At 36.6% G+C, this 10,567-nt stretch overlaps 1 long non-coding RNA gene and 1 pseudogene across 1 annotated transcript; both read left to right on the top strand.

The window, feature by feature from the left end:
- Nucleotides 1–794: 794 nt before the first annotated feature.
- LOC142610739 (uncharacterized) lies at nucleotides 795–8,165 on the top strand. Its single transcript, XR_012839867.1, has 4 exons — nucleotides 795–2,275; nucleotides 2,356–2,419; nucleotides 2,512–2,572; nucleotides 7,928–8,165. It is a non-coding gene; the product is annotated as an uncharacterized LOC142610739 (long non-coding RNA).
- A 3-nt stretch (nucleotides 8,166–8,168) lies between these two features.
- Nucleotides 8,169–10,035, top strand: LOC142609165 (small ribosomal subunit protein eS4-like; annotated as a pseudogene).
- Nucleotides 10,036–10,567: the final 532 nt, after the last annotated feature.

The following is a 10,567-nucleotide window of genomic DNA, read 5'->3' as shown; positions in this document are numbered from 1 at the left end:
GGACATTTGGTCCACGCCGGCATAGAACTCGAGTCCACAGGACTCGAGTTCTCAAACAACGAAGAAGAAAGAAGCAACGATGCAAAACCCAGCAACTCAGGCGCCGATTCAGGTGATGGAAATTGAATCGGACGTGTGGTTTCTCACCGCCGCTCCAGTGGAGGAGAAGAACACGTACCCAGTAACCCAGGTGCTGATTCTAACCAAACCCAGGTGGCGAAAACTTCAGGCGATGGAAATCAGATCGGACATGTGGTTTCTCGCCGCTGCCCCAGTGGAGGAGAAGAACACGTTGGAGAGTGGGTTTGATTTGTTTTGGATTTGATTAGTTCATGGGTTTTTAGGGCTTGAAAGTGGGGAGTGGAACGACATAAGTAAAAAAGGGAAAGGAAAAATCGATTGCTGAAACAAAAGATTTACTTTTGAAACAAAACGGAATTGAGACTGTAGGACTCGATTTCTATTTAACAGAACTCGAGTCCACATGACTCGAGTTCTATGCCGACGTGGACCATATGTCCACATCAGCTATAAACGTTGTTGAAATCAAGTTTAGTGTATTCGATTTAGCATTCCAAAATTGAGTCCTTTGGACTCAATTTGTTAGATACCAAATTTGTTTAAAACCTTGACTAACTAATAATATAGTTTGGTTTTTATAATTATTTTTAAAAAAATTCTTATTTTAACTAATCAAACAATAAAAACATGCCTCACTGTAGCAAGAAGTTACACATAAATACCATTATTTTATTCCAACGGCTCTATTTTTATTTCTCAATCTCTAGTTTCTCTCTCCTCTCTCCCACTTCTGTTCTCTCTTCACGTGTGCCCCGTGGGATCGGTTTCTCTCTCTGAGCATTCTCTCTCACACTTCTCTGGATCAGTTTCTTCTAGGTCGTGCCTCGTGTGTTCCCTTAGATCGCTTTCTTCTCTCTATTCTTTGCCTCCATTAGATTGGTTTTTGCTCAGATTTTGCTTCATAGAGATCGGAGTGTTGGGCATCGGCGTGGAGATCAGTTTTGGCTCCGATTGTGCTCTGTGGAGGTCGGCGTGGAGATCTATCCAGTTGTGCTCCGATTCGTGGGATCGTGCTCCAATCTGTGCTCTGATTCTTGGGGTCATGGATTCATGGGTCGTGGATCGTGGATCGTGGGTGTCGCCGTCAGTCTGGCCGTGGGCCGTGGGTCGTGGTTGTGGTGCTTGTTTTGACGTGGTGCTGGGTTTCTATTTTTGTCTTGGGTTGCTGTGGGTTTCTATTTGGTTTCTATTTTTGTCTTTTGGGTTGCCGAATTTTTGATTTGTAAGGTGTTCGATTGTGGGTATTGGTTGGGGCGGTATCCGTGCTCGATTCGTGGGTTTCTGTTGCCGGTGCTAGTGGGTTTTGGTTTTGTTTTCTGGGTCTCAGTTGCTGTGTTTTCTGCGTTTGGGTCTGGGGTTGCTGTGTTTTTCTCGGTTTGGTGCTAGTGTATTAGAGATGGAGAAATGAATTGTTCTGGGTTTGGGTCTTGCTTGCTCTGTATCAGAGATGAGAGAACGAAGAGGAAGAAAAGGAGAAAGAGATGAGGAATAGAGAAAGAGAAGAAGAAACAGAGAAATGAAATGGATATTTGCTATGTTTATGGGTGTTTGGTGTGGGTATTTGCTATTTGATGATGGTGGTGGCTGGTGATTATGGCGGTGGGTATGGCTGGTGGGTATGGCAGTGGTGGTGGGTATGAATCTCGGTGTTATGGAAGTGGCGGTGGGTTTGGGTTTGAATGGGTGGCTTTGGTGGTGTGTGGTGGAGGTGTGGCCATGTGGGTCATATGGTGGCAGCGGTGGCGGCTCAGTATGTGTGGTGGAGGTGCGTGGACTTATGTTGGGTTTTGGGGTTTCCGCTGCGTTTTAGGTCTGTTTTTTGTGGGTGATTCTGCTGGTTTTTGGGGTGGTACGGTGGCTGCGGTGGCTGTGTGGAAGGGAGAAATAGATGGTGGCCGGGATTTAGGTTTGTGATCTGGGTTTGGGTTTAGCTGGATGATCTGGGTTTGTGATCTGGATTTGCTTCGTTGGTGGCTGTAGCTTCGGTTGTGGGTGTTGGTTCGATGGTGATGGTGGTTCAGTGGTGGGGGTGGCTGGTTTGATGGTGTTTTTGGTTGCTGTGGACACAAGCAGAGACGGAGAGGGAAGAGAGAGAAAGAGTAGTTTTTTTTTCATATTATTTTAATGAGTTGTATATGAAAATAGAAACTGAGAAGTTGGGTGAGTGGTAAAATAAAATGATAAAAGAGAGAAAGTAAGTTTTTAGTCTTTAAAATAGAACTTTTTTGGCATTCCGAATGCTAGTGCTCTAACTCAAAACTCTCTTTCTTGCAGTCTTGACTCTCCAGCCGAAGCTACTGCATAGCTCACCGCCTGCCAGTCCACCGGAAAATGGCCAGTGAGTTTCATAGTCATTAGTCATTAATCCATTTCTTCCCTATCTATTCACTAAGTCCACGAGTACTGAGTCTACTGGCACTTTTTTTTCAGCAATTTGATTTTGAGGGAGACTGAGAGAGTTCTCACTCTTCGATCATTCACCGAGAAAGAGGTAATGTCTGATCAATAAACAATAATCACTAATATTTCAAAATATTGCTTTGTATTTTTTCAGTATTTTTATTTTGATATTTTTTGACTTGTGGATTTTGAGCTACTTAGTGGAGCTACTTTGTGTGCGGTCAGGTCAGGTCAGGGTCGGCCCTAGGCCTAGGCCATTTAGGTCATGGCCTAAGGCCCCCCAAATATTGGGTGGTAAGTTTTTTTTTTTAATTAAAGAAAAATTGTGAGTTAGGTGATTATTTTATCCCAATGCCATAAATATTAGAGTTATGCTAATATATTACAAGTTTTATAATATAGGTCCTACAAATTGATACTTTACTAATGAAATAATCAATACTCATTTATTATTATGTTGAAGTGCCCCTCATTGTCACATTAGTTTGTGAGCTTTTTGTAGTAAAATTTGTAATAAGTTTAGCATTTTCTCCACAAAAAAAAAAAAAAAAAAAAAAAATTGTGTAGGAAAAATGCTAAAGCCAATACAAATTTTAGGAAAAAAATTTACAAACTGATGTGACAGGAATATGATCGGTGTTACTTAAATAATACAATAAAATAAATTTTTAAATAACTTTTCTTTTTTTGGTGATATGCCAATTTGTAAAACTTATATAGTAATTATCATTAGCCATTGTGGGTGAATTGGTCATATTAATAAGTAAGAATTAATAATGAATTTGAAATTAAATAAAAATAAATAAATATTATTTAAGTGATATTTAGATATTAAAAGGCCTCTATAAAATTTTGGCCTTGGCCTCAAACAATCTTGTCTTGGGCCAGCCCGGGTGTGTGGTACCGTCGTATTACCTATTATACATGGGCTTCTGTTTATGTGATGTAGTATAAATTCTTTGTAAAGCATTTCTTGGTCAAAAAACTTTTTTTTTTTTTTTTTAACATGGAAATCGATATCAATTTTATTTGCATTACATTCTGATTTTAGTTGTTTAGGTTCTGCCTATAATGTATTTTATTTGCATTACATTTTGTTTGAAATCTTGAATAGGTTGTGTATTGATATTAGGCTTGAAAGCCCAATTAATTTTTTTTTTATTATAAAAAAACAGTTTTTTTAATATTTCAAGCCAACCAAACCGATTAAATCAACTGCAAAAAACCGCACTGCTATAGGTTTGAAAACCGACCCTAGGCAGTGTGCATCGGTTCCAATTATGAGAAAATCGATTCCTATCGGTTCAATGGTAAATTTGGAAAAAATCAAACCGACCGAACCGCGCACATCCCTTTCGCTACAAGTTGAGACAAAAAAATAGCTGCAAAATGTTCTTATAGCATAATAAGAATGATTTTGCTATCACTATCCATTAGAATTTTGTAACCGACTCTTATCTCATCCCTAAAAATTAATGTTACAAATTAAGTTCATGAACTATTTTCTTGCTGATTGGCCTACTGGTCTTGCTCTATGTGTTTTACAATTTTTCAAAAAGATTACCCACTCAAAAAAAAAAAAAAAACACTTGTGTAGATGAGCTTTAGGTTAAAAATTACATAGAAGCAACTTACTAGCTTGATCTCACATAAGCTAACCTCAGTTTATGGGGTCTAGAAGAAGACTTAATTAATTTAGATAAGAATGGCTCCCACATAAGCTAATTGTCTGCTTGATTTTAATTAAAACAGCTTGAAAGATGCTCTTGCATTAGAAAAGAATCTCTCTCAACACATAAAATGACCAATGAAAAGCCTTTAGATCTCAGTATTCTTTAGGGACATTAAGCTGTACAAATCAACCAAAAAGAGTTCGGAAACTTCAGTAATTTTCAGTTCAACAAATTGTGGATTGAAGAATACCTTATCGTAAGAATATCTTGCCATATAATCTTTACAATAGTCTCTAACATTTCTAAGATAATGTATGCAATAGTACTACTGCCCGGTCTCCATAAGTGTTGAAATTGTACATGTTTTCAAGGGAGAATTAATAGGAATGTTATTTCTCCAACCTAATACAGTAATGTTTTCAAGTTCATTTCTTATGTGTATACACATAAGAAGTTCGACTAGCATTCACATAATACATCCAAACATGTTAAGGGTAACTAAATCTTAATTATAAGTTTCCAATCGTGGAAACTCAAAATTAAATAAGGAAATAGCTTGAATTTTCTTAAAAAGTTATTTCTTTCTGCTCTCAAATGGATTGGGTATTTATTTTTTTATGCTGTAGTTCATAATTAATTATGAGTTTATGTTAGGAACTTGAATTTCTAAACTAAACTTGTTTAGTATTAATACTTGGTGATTGAAAGTTTGGTTTGATCTTTGATGAGATAACAGTGACCATTGGGGAAGGAAATAAATAGAAAAATGGAGAAAGTGGGACAATCAAAATCAACTCCCAATATTAGACTTAAATGTAGTAATCCTTATGCACTGTTTGAATCAGGGGCTTGTGATAATGGATGGAACTATAATTTGCAGTCTAACGTTCACAGTCATAGCAATCATGTTATTTTCAAATATAAATCCAAATGACATTCTGTTCTCAATCAGAATATATACGAGATTACGCTGAAACAATGGTTGGAGAAGAGAAAAAAGAAAAAGGAAGATAACTGGGATGATGAATATAGGAAATAAAAGGTATATCACCCAAAGGAGGAGGATAGACAAATTATACAGGCATACTCCATGTGGTTTGTGAGCTTCCCGCTCATAGTTCTTCTCATGGATTTTTGTACCATCCTGAAAATTTTGTAATCCAAGATAAAGATTTAATAATTGGAGGTGATCACAAAAAGAGTACTCTTCCTTATGTGGGAGCTTTCTTGTGATCAGCTCTAATCACTAAGTCTTTATCTTGGATTGTAAAATTTTCAGGGTGAGTGAAGCTCACAAACCACATGGAGTACGTCCTGTATAATTTGTCTTGCCTCCTCCTTTGGGCGATATACCTTCCATTTTCCATATTCATCATCTCAATTATTTTCCTTTTTCTTTTTCTTTGTTCTCTTCTCTAACCACTATTTCACTGTCATCTCGTATTTATTATAATTGAGAACAGTCATTCGGATTTATGTTTGGAAATAACATGATTGTTGTGGCTGTGTACATTATATTGCAAATTATATTTTCATCAATTATCACAAGCCCCTGATTCAAATGATAAAGATGACTACATTTGAGTCTAATCTTAGGAGTTGGTTCTGATTGTCCCACTTTCTCCATATTTTGTTTCTTTCCCTTCCCCAATGGTCGCTGCTACCTCATCAAAAATCAAACCAAACTATCAAGCATTAATACTAAACAAGCTTAAGGGTCATCAAATAGCCCACGACCCATAGCCCGACCTAGAAACCCGATCGCCCACTTGGCTAATGGGCGGCCCGGCCCGTTGTTCTTGAGGCTCATGGGTAGGCTACTAGCTCAGTGGGTCAGGCCGTGGGCTAGTTTTTATGCCCATGGGTACTTGGTGGGCTAGTTTTTATGCCCAGTAGCCCAACCTGTTGGCCTAACCCGTTGGCCCAGCCCAATAACTCATAATTCATAACAAAAACATATAGAAAGTGTATGAAGGATTGATCTTGAGATATTATAGAGGAATTTCTTAAGAGAACTCCTTCAACCACTAAGATACTCAAGTAATTGTGTTAAACTTAGTTTACTAAATATATATTTTTCTAGTAACAAATTTGAATTAACCATTTGACATTTCTTTTATTAAAGATAAAAATAAAAATAAAACTATTTAAAGCCTTAATAAAAAAATTAAATAGGTTTCCATCAACAAAACAAATAATTAAATAGATTTGACTATAAAACAATTTGTAAATAAGTATTAAATTCTTTAATTATTTCCTTTAAAAAAATAGATTGATTATTCTCTTATAAAAAATTGATTCTTTCCTTATAAAAATAATAAAATAATATATTAACACAAGTCTATGGGTAACCCATTAGGCCCAACCCGATAGCCCAGCTCACTAAAGACAAAATGGGCATTGCCCATGGGCAAGGTCATGGACTGAGGTTTTCTCTTTCGGCCCAGTCCGACCCGACCCATTAACTAGGTAATATTCCATTATGCCAAACCCATTGTGCCCATGGGCCAAGTAATAATGGGTTGGGCCGGCCCGACCCGGCCCATTGACGACCCTTAAACAAGCTCAAATCATTTTTAAAAATTCAAGTTGCTAACATAAACTCATAGTTAATCATAAACTACAACATAAAAAATCAATACCCAATTTGAGAGAGAATAACTTTTTAAGAATATTAAAGTCGTTCCCCTATTTAATATTGTCTACTAACAGTAACAGCCTAACAAGGAACTTTAATTCGATCACATTCATAATAAAATGTAAATCAATAACCACCATAATTTGCTCTTTGAAATTCCTCCATATAATTTTGAACCCAAATTGCTGTCTCCTTGCCAGTTTTCTTAAGTTGACCTAAAGTTAGAAAGTACTAAAGTATGAAAATCTTTGAGCTTGAAATTTGCACCATTTGATCACTGTTAGAATCATTGTGGCCAAAAAAATTATTTCTCAACATATCATTACTTTTGTTTGGAATGGTAAATCTTGTGGTACTTTCACTAAACAGGCTTTAGATCGGCAAGAATTCATTTGTACCAAAAATTAGAAAAGCCAAATGAATATTTCTCACACTTACTCTCTATACCACCTCACTCCAATAGGCTTATCATGAAAGCATTTAATCATCATTATGCAACCTCTATAGGGATTTATGTTGTTTCAAAAGGACATAAATCTTCACAACCTTCTTGACTGGATGATTTGAGTTCCCATGATTGGAAACTCAATGTTAACCACCCATCTTTGTGGCATTGGAAGTCAAGATTTAGTTACCCTGAACATGTTTGGATGTATTATGTGAATGCTAGTTGAACTTCTTATATGTATAAACATATAAAAAATGGATTTGAAAACATTACTGTATCGGGTTGGAGATATAACATTCCTATTAATTTCCTCTTGGGAGCGTGTACAATTTCAATACTTTTGGAGATCGGGCGGTGGATCTATTGCATTATCTTAGGAATGTTTGAGACAATTATAAAGATCATATGGCAAGACATTCTTATGATAAGGTATTCTTCAATTCACAATTTGTTGAATTGAAGGTTACCGAAGTTTCCGAACTCTTTTTGATGGACTTGTACAGCTTGATGTCCCTGAAGAATATTTGGATCTAAAGGCTTTGCATTGACCCTTTTATGTGTTGAGAGGGGTTCTTTTCTGATGCTCGAGCATCTTTCAAGCTGTTTTGATTGAGATCAAGTTGGCAATTAGCTTATGTGGGAGTCATTCTTATCTAAATTAGTTAAGTTTTCCTTTGGACCTCACAGATTGAGGGAGTGGCTACCATTGATCCTTATCTTGCGAATAGGTTGAAGTATGCTCTCACATACCGATCCTCGTTGATGGAAAGGTCAGGATAGATAAAACCTATCTTGCAGGTTCCATGGGTATGGCATCAACTCTTCTTACGTAATGTATATTCCATTGTTCTTATTGGTTTAGTATTTACTTTTTTTTCTGACAAACGTTGTATCAATCCCCAAAACGAATGAAATCTTCTATCTCCTCTGTGACACCAAGGGTCAATTCTGTCTCCACTCAATCAGAGATGAAGAGGCAAAGGTAATTTTGTTCAATCTTCTCAAGTATATTTTCCGCTATCTTTCTATAGGAATGATATGATTTAAGTCACTAGAGTGAGTAAATTTAGTCTATTCTAATTAAGAATGATTTAATTTAAGGAGTTGTCAACGTATGGAAGTGTCATGCCTCGTATGCTTTTATGTGAAGAAATATCATATCATTGTATATGCCAGGTGAAATTAGTAGAAACCGAATCATATTCTCAGTTGTGGTGCCAAATTGTAGGGAATTATCATGTATTTTAACCTCCGAACCCTTGCTCTTTTTTTTTTTTTTTTGCTTTTGTAGTGTTTTTGTGCTTGTAACTTGTAAGGTTTGCAAACACATGGTAAACAATTTTATAGTGACTTGTGGCTATGTATAGTTTGTAGTCCAAAGTCATAGAACAAATAGATTGTTATAACACATTATTACTGTGGAATAATTATTGTTTCCTATTTTTTTGGTCATAAATCCTTTAATCGTACCATTATGACATTTTAATTGTGCTTTTGCAGTTTAAGCTATGCGAAGTTTTCTCTGTGCAGTTTGGGCAAAAAGATATCCCATACCTGAACACCTTTGATGGACGAACCATCCGCCACCTGGACCCTTTAATCAATGCCAAAGACACAATCAAGCTGGACCTGGAGAGCTAAAAGATCACTGAGTTCATCAAGTTCGATGTTGGGAATGTAGTCATGGTGACAGGTGGAAGGAACAGAGGACGAGTTGGGGACATCAAGAACAGGGAGAAGCGTAGGGGGGACTTTTGAGACTGTCCATACTCAGGATGCCACTGGGCATGAATTCGCAACTCGTTTGGGCAATGTGTTCACTATTGGAAAGGGGACAAAACCATTGGTATCCCTTCCCAAATGTAAGGGTATTAAGCTAACCATCATTGAAGAGGCCAGGAAGAGGCTTGGAGCCCAAACAGTATCCACAGCATAAGATATCATGGTAAAAATTGTCACGAAGTTTAAGGGGTGTTTGGCAAGTGTGTTTAAATACACAACTACACATTTTAAACAACATTACATACATTTTCACACACTTTTTCACTCACACGTATATCAAAAACACTCAAATAACATAACTTAAACTACTTTCCTAAACACCCCCTAAATGACTGTTATTTTATAGTTTGATCCTGGATTTTTGTTCCAATTTTTGTCATGTTTCTCATACTTTAAAGTTGAACAGCCGATCATAAACTTTTGTTATTTTGAATTAAACTTTTGTAAAGAATTGACATAGTTTGGTTTGAAATGTCTTGTTCACTAATCAGGAGGAGAACAAAATCCTGGACAAAATGCATTGGCAGAAGGTTGCAGAGGTTGAATAGCTAACCCAAACTGTTCGTGAGCTTGAGGAGGCTGTTTTGCCTGGTGGTGGTGCTGCCAATGCTGTGTGATTATCAAAGAAAAGTGCAAGAGATGAATGTAATGACTGTTACCTTTGGAATTTTCAGTTCTACAAAACAACTGGTAGTCGTTTTGAATGTGTTAGAAATCCTCCAAATTGCTTCTAATCTTCAAGCTTGAATAGGAGGAGAGAAAAACTTTAGAACGGGAAGTAGCTCGTGTGAAGGTTACTGCAAATCGTGTTGCCACTGTAGTTGCAAATGAGTGGAAAGATGCTAATGACAAAGTGATGCCTGTCAAGCAATGGCTTGAGGGAAATGGGTGGAAAATTTTTTCTTGGTTCTGCAATTTGTATCCCTTTTACCAAAGTTGAAAGTTTTGACGGGTTCATAAATGCTTAAAAGTAGTGAGAAAGTGGTTGCAGATGATAGTTTTTGCTCCTGAAAGTACGTTTTATAAGCATTTTCTATCTGTTTGTTTTCTTATAGGTTTTCTAGTCTAATTTAATTGGTTCATTAATCACATAATAGTCTAAAAAATCAAAAGAAATAAAGCTGTCCTAAAACTCAATCAAGTTGTTACACATCACTATGAATTGAATATGTGAGTAGGGTGTGAAACCGGTGCAATATTGCACCGTCTTCGTTTCACCAATTTAGATGCGAGAGTCAAATGAGAGAGAAAGTGAGATCAGGAGATGGTGGTGAACCTCTTCAACAACGTTGGCAGTGTTTTGGATTTCTGGGTTTTGTAATGTGTTTGAGTTTGAGATTGCAAGTGGAGAGGTTTTGTTTTTAGGTACAAAGCATTTTGGCTCTGATTTTTGTTTGAGTTTTTAAGATTTTTGGCTTTTGTTTTAGTTTTTGGCTCTACAGATGGGCGTGTTTGAATTTGTGTAATGACTGATAATTTTGTGAAACAGGTGCAAATGTAGCAAATGTTTGTTTGTTTGTTTTCCTTTTCTTAATTGTTTGCTCT

Source organism: Castanea sativa, chromosome 9, assembly GCF_040712315.1.
Source record: "Castanea sativa cultivar Marrone di Chiusa Pesio chromosome 9, ASM4071231v1".
NCBI classification, from domain to species: domain Eukaryota; kingdom Viridiplantae; phylum Streptophyta; class Magnoliopsida; order Fagales; family Fagaceae; genus Castanea; species Castanea sativa.
This window is presented reverse-complemented; position numbering and strand designations above follow the sequence as displayed.